This window comes from Euprymna scolopes, chromosome 10 (assembly GCF_053919585.1).
Source record: "Euprymna scolopes isolate OS-2025 chromosome 10, ASM5391958v1, whole genome shotgun sequence".
In the NCBI taxonomy this organism is placed as follows: domain Eukaryota; kingdom Metazoa; phylum Mollusca; class Cephalopoda; order Sepiida; family Sepiolidae; genus Euprymna; species Euprymna scolopes.
Window position 1 is genome coordinate 38,752,241 of NC_136491.1, and position 11,421 is coordinate 38,763,661.

Consider the following 11,421-nt stretch of genomic DNA (forward strand, 5'->3'; position numbering starts at 1 on the left):
TATATATATATATATACAATATATATATATATACAATATATATATATACAATATATATATATACAATATATATATATATATATATATATATATATATATATATATATATATATATATATATATATATAAGTTGTTTGACTCATGTCCAGGTAATCTACATCTAAAATCAAGTGTTTAAACACAAAATTGACAGAGGAGTTTGGCAGAGTATGCAAAGGTCAACTCTTTCAACTTTGACCTCTTGGCAGCCAAATTTTCGCCCTTAAAAACTCATTAAAAAGCTTGCTGCTTATCTGAATACCCTTTATGAAAAATGTCAAATGTTTAGACCCAAAATTAGCTGAATAGTTTGCTAGAAACCGCAAAGTTCAAATCTTTTGAACTTTGACCCCTTGGCAGCAAAACTTTAAGCCAAAACCGATTAAAAAGCTTTCCCTATTTTCACTTTTATATATAGAGAGAGATTTTACAACAATTAATAGTGAAAACCTTATAAATAAATATTCTTGAATCAACTTGCGCATTTTAAGTTATACTTTTTTCAACGGTTTCATATGAAATTTTATTTTGGATTAACTATTAAAGAAAACATTATAACTAAGTATTTTTAAGTTGTTGAGAGGAATAGTGCAGTAAATGTGATATTTTCATAACAACGCTTCATTGAACAAAATCTCCATTTACTAGTTTCTTTCGGTTAATCAGAGAAAGTCAGTGTGAAGTAAATTTTAGTGCATTTGTAGTGTAGTTGGTTGGTTGTTTTTGTTTTACGGCATATCAACCTTTTTCAGGTTATTTAATGCCGAATCTAGTTATTTTGAGGAACAATTTTTAATGGAGTATATTTGTTTTTTTAAGTCGTATTCTATTTAACACATAGTTGGGACCCTAAAAGGTACTACCATCCGGGTCAGAGTGGACCTGGGAGAAATGGCAATTAAAAGGTGGCTCCACACTCCCCAAGGCCCGCAAGGTGGGGCCTCAGCATCGGATATAGTTTTAGGTCATATCCAGGACCGTGTAGTGTAGTGCATTTTTCCTAGACACATATGTTTGCATTACAATCCAACTTGAAAGGCTCTCAAGAATGTTCAAATAATCTAACCAAACTGTGTTCCCCATTATTTTTTATCCCTAGTATGCGAGTATATCTTTCAAATCTAATTCCAATCTCTAGTGAAAAAGACCTCGATAGATGAATAAGACTTTTATGGACTTCTAGATACAATGTTCAATGAAGCATACACACATCGCTCAACGGATGCACAAGTACAGTTCATAGACATATATTATATACTAGCGAGGGGTACCCGGCATTGCCCAGGTGTTTGGAGGTGTGGGGCAGGGGGGAGGGGTAAAAAAAAAGTAAGTATGAGGATCGAACCCGAACCGTTGAGGCAAAGTTGTAAATTAAAGTGTGAAAAACAAAAAGTGCGACGTTAACCATTGTCCCACGGCAAGATGCTAACGAAAACACGTTTGAATTTATTTAATTACTTGGAGTTAGCAGGTGCTCGTTTTAATGAGTTAATGAGGTCAAGTTTGACTGCGGGATTTCATTTACTGCTGAATGCTTTTTTTTTTCCCTCCAAGATGTTATAGGAAAAAGACTAACCCACATGCGGCGAGCGACAAATGTTGAATATTTATCTTCCCGAAATCGAGCAAATTAAATAGACAGGCAAGCTTCATTGTTTACTGTGAGATATTACGATTTATATGTGATATAAAAAGTTTTAAAAAGTTGTGAAGCGAGCGACCACTTCTCTGAAAAAAGCCTTTTGTAGACACACAGAAAAAGCGAACACACACACATACATACATACATACATACACACATACATACATACATACATACATGCACACATACATACATACATACATAAATACATACATACATACACACACACATACATACACACATACATACATACACACATACACACATACACACATACATACACACATACACACACATACACACATACATACATACATACATACACACACGCATACATACACACATACACACACATACACATACATACATGCATACATACACACACACATACACACACATACACACACATACACACATACACACATACATACATACACACATACACACACATACACACATTTTCGCTTTTATATTTATAGATGTTCAAACTTCTATTTGTAAAGAGTCTTTAATGCCTATCCATATTTCAAAGCTAAAAGGTGAAATGATTGAATAGATACATTGAGAGTATTGCCAGGGCTGCTGTGAGGAAGATGGGCTCTCTCTACCGTGCTAGAAGACTACTTACGCCTGAAAGTATCCTGTACCACTATAAGGTCACCATTCGTCCATGTATGGAGTACTGTTATCACATTTAGGCTGGTGCATCTGCTGCTCGTCTTTCATTCTTGGACAGGGTTCAAAAGAGAGTCGCCAACTTGATAGGTTCTGAACTGTCATCTAGGTTTCAGCCTCTGTCCCATCGATGAAATGTCGCATCTCACTGCCTGTTCTACAAGTACTTTAGTGGTGAATGCTCTGACAAACTAAAAGCCTTTGTATCCCCTCGACGTAAATACCCCCGACAAACCCAATAAGCAACTAAATCCCACCACTTCACAGTAGAGATCCCTAGATGTAAGAAAGCCTTCTACTCTAATAGTTTCTTCCCCAGAACTGCTAGACTTTGGAACTCCTTTCCGAGATTCTGCTTTCCCAACTGTACTGACATGCAGAAGTTCAAGTGTAATGTGAACAAACATCTTGTTACTCATCTCCCTTCATAATACCCCTGCAACTTATGTCCCCGATAGTAGTCCCCCTACTTCAAAGTAGCACTGTGTTTTGTTTTAGGTGAAAATTGAATAAAAAAAAAAACCTGTATTCGAACCTGCAAAATTATCTCCATTGCCCAAGAACATTGTAGAAGATAGAACTTTATCAAAAGAAAGAAAGAATGACAGTCTATGCATACAAAACAAGTGAAGCATGCATGGTCCCCCGTGAGTGCACAGTGAATGAGGCATAAAAAAATAAGTTCAGCATTTGCCCCCCCCCCTCTCCCATTTAGCCCCAAAAGTCCCCAGGGGACGTCAAATCCTGGTGAAAATGAACAAACGGTGCAGTTTTAGGCCTTAACATATGTAAATTTGGGTTCAGCACCATGCAAAACAAGAAATGACTAAGTCCATCATTTGTTCCCCCCCCCCAATTTAGCCCCAAAAGTCCCCAAAACCTTAACATATTTAAATTTGAGTTCAGCACCATGCAAAACTGCTAAATAGACATACACAGAAAATTTTTGACAAATATGGTAAAATAGTCCCAAAAATGGAGTGTTTTTATTAGCCTTAAAAGAGCCCCTGGCGTACACCCAAGAGTTATCACAAAGTATAGACAAACAAAATTATATAGCAATCAGTTAATTACAACTTTTAAGAAAGTTTTATAAAAATCCAAGCAATCAATGTTTTTAATAAGTACAAAAGTGTCAATGTTAGCCATTTTAACCCAAAAGGCACCCCTAGGGGGGGGGCAACTGGAGTTTTCTCGGAAAATCCGTTGTTACTTTTTTTACTCATATTATGTTTAATGTTTGTGCAAAATTTCAAAAAATTCCAAAGCATAGTTATTGAGAAAAGTGCAGACAGACAAACGGACGAACGGACAAGGGTGAATTTACAGGTCACCCCTCCTTTTGTCGGGGGATCGATAAATAACTTTTATCAGCAACTTTGTGAAATAAAATGTTTGTAAAGAATGAGAGTTCAATGAATCTGAGAACGTTCTAGTGAAAGAAAGGCGTTTCCTCTGTAAAGAGAAATTGAGTACTCGTATTTGTTTTGGTTGTATGTCGTTTGAAAGAAACAGATAAAAGAGAAAGAATAGATGTCGCGGTGCACTTACATTGTGATTCGTATTTTGCTACAACGGCCATTTTTCATTTGTAAACAATCTCATACGCGCCATCTGGTGGTAGACAGCAGCACTAATGACCTGTGCTTAAATTAAGAACACCCCTTTTCTTATTTCGAACTGAGATAAAAGAAACACAAATTCAACCCTTTCTCCATTAAACAAAATAGCAGAGATTTTGATTCCAAGCTGAATCAAACATTGAAACACTTTTGATTGTATCGATTTGGCAGAGAATGAATTCTATTAATTTGTTTCTTTCTTACTGAGAGCGACACTTGTGACAATACCTTTTAATAAATACAGCACATCAGTGGCCGATACAGAGCAAGCCGGCTAGGGAGCAGGAAGCCTCCTAAATGTGACATTGACATTCCCAGTCAAGCTGACGAGCCCAGCAGCCAAAGGGTCTAACCATCAGCAGCAGTAGTTCAAACAGCCCTTTTCAGGGCCACCTTTTCCAACATTAATTATGCGAATTACAAATTATTCTTATGCAATCCACAAACTACTACCATGTGACTACTACTGCTGACTGCTCCTTAAGACTACCCTTCTTCAACCGGCAGACTCCAGCTCATTCCTGCAGTTTTCAGCGCCTCCTGTAATCTTCCAGCAGCCCACAGCATCTCCTGCAGCCTTCCAGCGCCTGCTGCACTTTCCTACAGCTTTCCAGTGCTGATCGATGTCAGGCTATGCACTCTAGAGCCTGTCAACGTCCAGCTCAGCAGCCTGCTAATGCTCACTTTCCAGAAATCACTGATGTCAAGCTTAGCAGCCCACTGACGCCTACCTTCCAAAATTAGCAACACCCCTTTCCTTATTTCGAACAGGGATGAAAGAAACATAAATTCAATCCTTTTCTACATTAAACAAAATGGCAGAGACTTTGATTCTGAGCTGAATCGAACATAAACACAATCAATTTACATTTAAAACTCTTTTGTTTGTATTCGATTCGGTGGAGGATTAATTCTATTCATTCATTTGTTTCTTACTAAGAACGAAGCTTATTGTAACAATAGCTTCTCATAAATACAGCGTGTCAGCGGCCGATACAGAGCAAGCCGGCTAGAGAGCAGGAAGCCTCATGAATGCGATGCTGACGTTCCCAATCGTCGACAAGCTCAGCAGCCAAAAGGTCTAATCATCAGCAGCAGTAGTTCAAACAGGCCTTTTAAGGCTACCTTTTCCAACATTAATTATGTGAATCAGAAACTATTCTCATGCAATCCACAAACTACTACCATGCGACTACTACTGCCTGACTGCTCCCTGAGACTACTCTTCTTCAACAGGTGAACGCCAGCTCACTCCTGTGGTTTTCAGCACCTCCTGCAGTCTTCCAACAGCCTGTAGCACCTCCTGCAGCCTTCCCACAGCCCACAGCGCCTCCTGCAGCCTTTCAGTACCTGCTGCACTTTCCTATATCCTTCTAGTTACACCTGTAACTCTCAGCAACATTCCAGTGCTGGTCGATGTCAGGCTACACACTCTAGAGCTTGTCAACGGTTGGTTACTTATTCCACTCACTCAACATGTGTTACCATGACATAGGCTGACATATATTCGGTGTGTTTCTAACAGTATTTTGTATAGTTTTTTAGTTTTAACACATTTTCCCAAACTTAACAGGTTCAACATTGAGTCCGCCGGCATTTATTTTTTTCAAATACATTGATAAACACTGTATCTTTTTCGAACCGAATAAACATTTTACATTAAATAAAAACACTAAAAATTATCCAATTAGGTAGAAAAGTAACTTCTCTTGCCTTTGAAAACATTTAGATGCTACATATTTGCTTTTTGAGTACTTGTTTGAATCTATGTATATAGTAAAACAACCCCATATTTCTGTTAATTTATCGTGTTTATGTTTAATTCAGCCCAGAATCAAAATCTCTTCCTTGTTCCTTGGAGAAAGGGTTGGATTTAGGTTTCTTTCTCTTCAGTTTGAAATAAGAAAAGTGGATGTTGCTATTTTTAGCATAGACCAGTAGTTCTACTTGTTTCGCCACTAGACGGTGTCTGATTTATTTTACCTGTTTACCACTAAAGAAATGGCCATCGTAGAGATACGGCATAAGTGCACCATGACATCACAAAATCTATTGGCATCTGCACGAACATGTTTAATTTTATTTTTAAAAAATCAAACAATCATTGTTATTTAAATAAATTAACATTTGTGAGAACTTCTGCAGAAATAAGCAGGCTTCTCATTGGTCGATTTATCCGCCCGCGATTTTGTTTAAACCATTCAGATTGCTCGTTATTACTAATTGCCGAGGGTATTCTTGGCGCCAAATTTATCTTTTCAGATCTCCGAATTCGACATAGACACAGGTTGAAATGGATGCTCGAATTCTCACTCAAGGCTTGTAGCCTCAAAATCACTTTGTCTCATTGAGACATTTTAATGCTTTAATGTGGAGCAAAATGTCATTATCATTTGCCCTGATGTTGGGCGAATTATTATATTATCGCATGCTGTTGTGTTCTGTGAATAAATTGACTTTCATCATTACTATATAACGTCTGTCAGAGACGAAATTAAGGTCTACAGTTTGACTTGTAATTTGTCCGCCATTTGGACAGTTATCTACAGTAGACTCCTTGAGGCTACCGAACTTGTAGTAGATCCGTCTTGGAAGATATCACTCAACTATTCAACCTGTTGCAGCATTCTTTGTTAGCAGAGTTTTGTACCCAGCTTTTCTCGAAGATGAATTATTACCTCTTTGGGGTGTTACCTCCTCCTTGCAGCCTCTATCTCACAGAAGAGATGTTGCGAGTTTGTCTCTGATGTATCGTTATTTTCATGGAAAGTGTTCAACTGAGCTTCAATCTATGGTCCCCCCTCGCCAAACTTTCACAAGAAACACTCGTCTAGCTGTAAACACTATCAATAATTTCCCCCACTCTTTATCTGTGCCTAAACCTAAACGTAGATTCCATGAACAAAGCTTCTTTCTTAGAACTGCACGCCTGTGGAATTGTCTTCCGTTTTCCTGCTTTCCGGCTGACTACAATATGGTTGTGTTCAAGTCTAAAGTAAATAAGTTCTTGATGAGCCGTTCCATATAAGTTATTAAATTTACCAAATTTTCATTACTAATGATTACTATATTGAACAATTTCTACTGTACACTCTTTAACCCTTATCCTTGAGTGGCCTCTGGGCCTTGATAATGTGGTGATGCCTTTGTAAAAAAAAAAAAAAAAAAAAAAGATGACGCATCTTTTGCAACTTGGATCTTTTTGCTTCAATAAAATTTACGTTGAAGTTTAAAAAGTAAACTAGACAAAATACTGTTACAAATTCGCTAATTATATGTTACCGTGACATAAGTTGACATATACTCGGTGTTTTTTAAATAGTATTTTATCTAGTTTATTATTTATAACACCTTTTCTCAAACTTACCATGTTAAAGAGAGTGTCGGGCGCCATTTTGAATTTTCCAATACATCGGTAAACACTGCATGTTTTTCGAGCTGAATAAACATGTTACATTGAATAAAAACAAAAAAATGTATCCAGTTTGGTAGAAAAGTAACTTATCTTGCCTTTGATAATATTTATTTGTTATATATTTGTTTTTTGACAACTTTTTCGAATCTATGTGTACAGTAATACAAACCCGTTTTCAGATATGCTGACAACGAATGAGGCTTATAAGTCATTCACCAGAGATGAAAACATGATATCCAATGTAATCTAATGTAATCCCTGGCAGCCATTTTGTTTTCACAACCGAGCAGTTAGTAATGCACATGTATGCAACTTAAGCAGACGACAAAACAAAATTTTTCACCACCACCCCTAAAAAACGGGGTGTTTATTCCGAAAGCCGTTCTTGACATGAAGAGGTTGGGGGTATTTATTCCGAAAGCCGTTTTTAACATGGGGAGGTTGGGGTGTTAATTCCAAAAAACGTTCTTAACATGGGGAGAAATTGTTAATTTTTTTACATGCATGCGCATTACTAACTGCTTGGTTGTGAAAAAAAAGACTGCCAGGGACTACTTATCAACTGCAAATTTAACTGAGTGACTGTTGCACTTCCATTTCTCGTTCTCTTTCAGTGGAGGAGAAATCCTTCACGATTGAGACAATTTTTATTTTTGTACCTTTTCTCCACGTTAAAAAACGACCCTGGTGTCTAACTCTGTCCCGTGGGGAAGCATAGTAAATAGGTACTCGAAAGCCTATAAAAGTCGGCATTTCGAATGTGAACAGTGAGTTGTAGTTAATGTAAGAAAAATACCTTAAATTTTATTCTAATTAATTAATTCTACAAGAAAAAAAACGTTATTTAAATAAATTTCTTATTTTCTTCTGTTTGTTGTAAATTCTGTTTTTAATTATAATTATTTTTCTACTGAACCATTTTTCACCATCTTTGGGAATCTATACTAATTTCGGCATGACACGTAAGTAGCATGGTCAAATTTGGCTTTTTTGTTTGTGACAATTTGTCTACAATTATCAATTTGGCATTTTTTTCTGAAAGATTTGGCTTTGTAAAGAAGCAGAATTTTTTTTTTTTTTTTTTAAGGCTGAAAGAAAAAATTCTAGAAGGGGTGGATTGTACCTATTTACAATGCCTCCCCACGGGACAGAGTTAGACACCAGGGTCGTTTTTTTTAACATGGAGAAACGGTACAAAAATAAAAAAATTGTCTCAGTCGTGAAGGACTGATCCTCCACCGAAAGAGAACAAGAAATGGAAGTGCAGCACTGCAGCACTGCAGCATCTGAAAAACAGATACTACACTTTGAGATATTAAATTTTTTATATACAGAAAAAAATAGAATTGGGAAAATGAATTAAAAAAACTTAGGCACAAGGCCAACTCAAAAAGAACGGATGATGAGGTTGGTTGATCCATCTCATACTCATCTCTATTGTAAATTTTAAAAGATTTTTTTCTCTCGGCCAGCATCTTTTATCATGGTTACCCTTTTAAATTTGTATTTATGTGTGTGTGGGGGGGGGCGGTGTTCCTACTTACACCCAATTTTAAAACATATTTTATTTATATCAAAAAATACAAAAAGGATAACAATCTTGGCTAAAAGGTCAAGGGATGCATTGTAGAGGTCCACCAAAAATGTCTTTTTATTTTCTGATCGAGAGAGGGAAGAGGGAAGGGGATAGCACGACGACCTTCGTAATATATGTCGTTATTTATTACAGGGGGGGGGGCGTGATTACAATGAGTAATGATCGGAATAAAACGTAATCACAATGGTTGAAAACGAAATGAAAACAAAGGAAAAAGAACTAAAACTGATCCAATTAAAACATTTTAGTAATAATAGATATTTTTCCCGGTTTTCTTTAATTTATAAATAAATTCGCCGAAGCAAAGTAAACTTTGTTCGTTGCCTTGGCAACATTGCATAAACAATTTTACGGACATTTAAAAAAAAAAAAAGAAAAGAAAGAAAAGAAAGAAAAGGGCGCAGTAAAAATGTCTTTCCTAATCTGTGATTTTCGAACTTTGCTTAATTATTTAACAAGCAAAACAAAACATGTGACGATGAATTACGTAATTTGATTCCAGTTTTTTCCCCTCCCGGAAAACTTTGACAAAAGTAAGAACCAACACAGGTAGAAATAATGATTTCATTTTAAAACTGAAGAAATTAATAAGTCGAATCTCTCTCACTTCAGGGGAAATGAACGAATGCGATCAAATCCATTCATTATTCAAAATGTTTACTTATAAATTAGCTTTACAGACCAGCAAACCAGCATTGCCCGGGAGTTTTTTTTTTGGGGGGGGGGATATACGTTTTATTTTTATTTATTTATTTTTAAAACTCTAATTTTACTTTTTTTTTACATGGGATTTTTTTAAAGTAAATTTAATTATTACTGCATATCGTTAAGTCATAAAATTATTAATTTAACCAAGTTGTTATAAAACTAGCTGCTTGTCAAGATATAGTCGACAAATCGATGTTTAAAATAAATCATTTTAAGCAAAAACAGTATTACGTATGTAATTGTCAAGTCGAAAATAGTAACATATCCAAAAATTAGGGAAATTTATCAAGTCGAACAAAACAACTGCTATTGTATTTTTCCTAAAAAAAAAAAAAGGTAATCGTGAAGAAAGAGAGAGCCTGTTTCCTCCGTTTGACTATAGGTGGCGTTACTGTCTGTCCACCCAGTTACGGAAGCACAAAATGTTTTCAATGCCACTCTTGAAATAAAAATAAATGTTTTTGTTATATTTTAATTTTAAACGTGTTTTTTTTTTTTTTTTTTTTTTTTTTTTGCAAACATATTTAAGTTTTATTTTTTCAAACATATTTACGTTTTTTTTGTTGTTGTTTTTGCAAACATATTTAAGTTTTATTTTTCCAAACATTTACGTTTTGTTGCTTGTTTATTTTCAAACATTTACGCTTTTTTTTTTGTTGTTTTTTTGCAAGCATAAACTAAATATTTTTAAATATTTTTCTTTTTGAAAAGTTTGCTTATGCACTTATTGTACCGGTACCGCGCTATTTCTTAATAGTAGTTTCAAGTAAGATTCAGGTTTTACAATATCCTTTTTCAAATATATATATAAATACTCGCGGAAAAGGTAAAATAAGTGCAGAAAATTAAAAAAAAAAAAAAAAAAAAAAAAAAAAAGGGAGGGGCTCATAAAAAAGATTTAAAAAAAAAAAACGTTGATTTTTTTTTAATCATAAGAGCGTAAAAAATACTCGCCGAAAAACGGTTGTATGTTTAAAAGAAAAATATAGCAAAAACAAACGTAAATGTTTGGAAAAATAAAACTTATATATGTTTGCAAAAACAAAAAAAAACGTAAATGTTTGAAAAAAAATAAAACTTAAAACTGTTTGCAAAAAAAAAAAAAAACATGTTTAAAATTAAAATATAACAAAAACATTTATTTTCATTTCAAGGGTAGCATTATATACATTTTGTGCTTCCGTAACGGGGTGGACAGACAGTAACGCCACCTATAGTCAAACCGAGGAAACAGGCTCTCTCTTTCTTCACGATTGCCAAAAAAAAAGTATATCACTATGAACAACAAATTTTGCAGCCATGACACAACTAATCTAAAATATTCCTTTCGGAGTTACGTTCCCTGCGTATAGCCTCCTACTGCCTACTTTTTAACGTCTTAGAAAAATGTGATTTTACTCAATTTTCCGTAAAAATTACTTTTAACTAGAAATAATTTCTACTCGATGATTTTTCGTAATTTTTAGATAAATTGTTATTTTGGGTATGACAATTAAGTACGTTAGGCACCTCCAACAACATCAGCGTTTTACACAATAGCAGCAACGTCATCATTTCGTGTTTACTATTTTTTATGTCAATTTCTATGGATGAGCATTGGCGCTATAATGATTAATGAAAGTAACGTGTTTTTTTTTTTGTTTTGTTTTTTTTTTTGTTTTTTGCTATCGGATTTTCATATTTACATTGTAAAACAAATAGATATTTTTAACGAACCACACAG

At 35.0% G+C, this 11,421-nt stretch overlaps 1 protein-coding gene across 2 annotated transcripts in view; it reads left to right on the forward strand.

Annotated features, from left to right (window-relative positions):
* Nucleotides 1-9,136: 9,136 nt before the first annotated feature.
* Nucleotides 9,137-11,421, forward strand: part of LOC145285928 (uncharacterized) — a 41,684-nt gene continuing 39,399 nt past the window's right edge. The window contains exon 1 of one of the 2 annotated variants that reach the window (XM_080134430.1): nucleotides 9,137-9,539. The gene's annotated coding sequence lies outside the window, so the exon portion shown is untranslated. The remainder of the gene's footprint in view (nucleotides 9,540-11,421) is intronic. The other variant, XM_080134429.1, reaches the window with a different exon arrangement.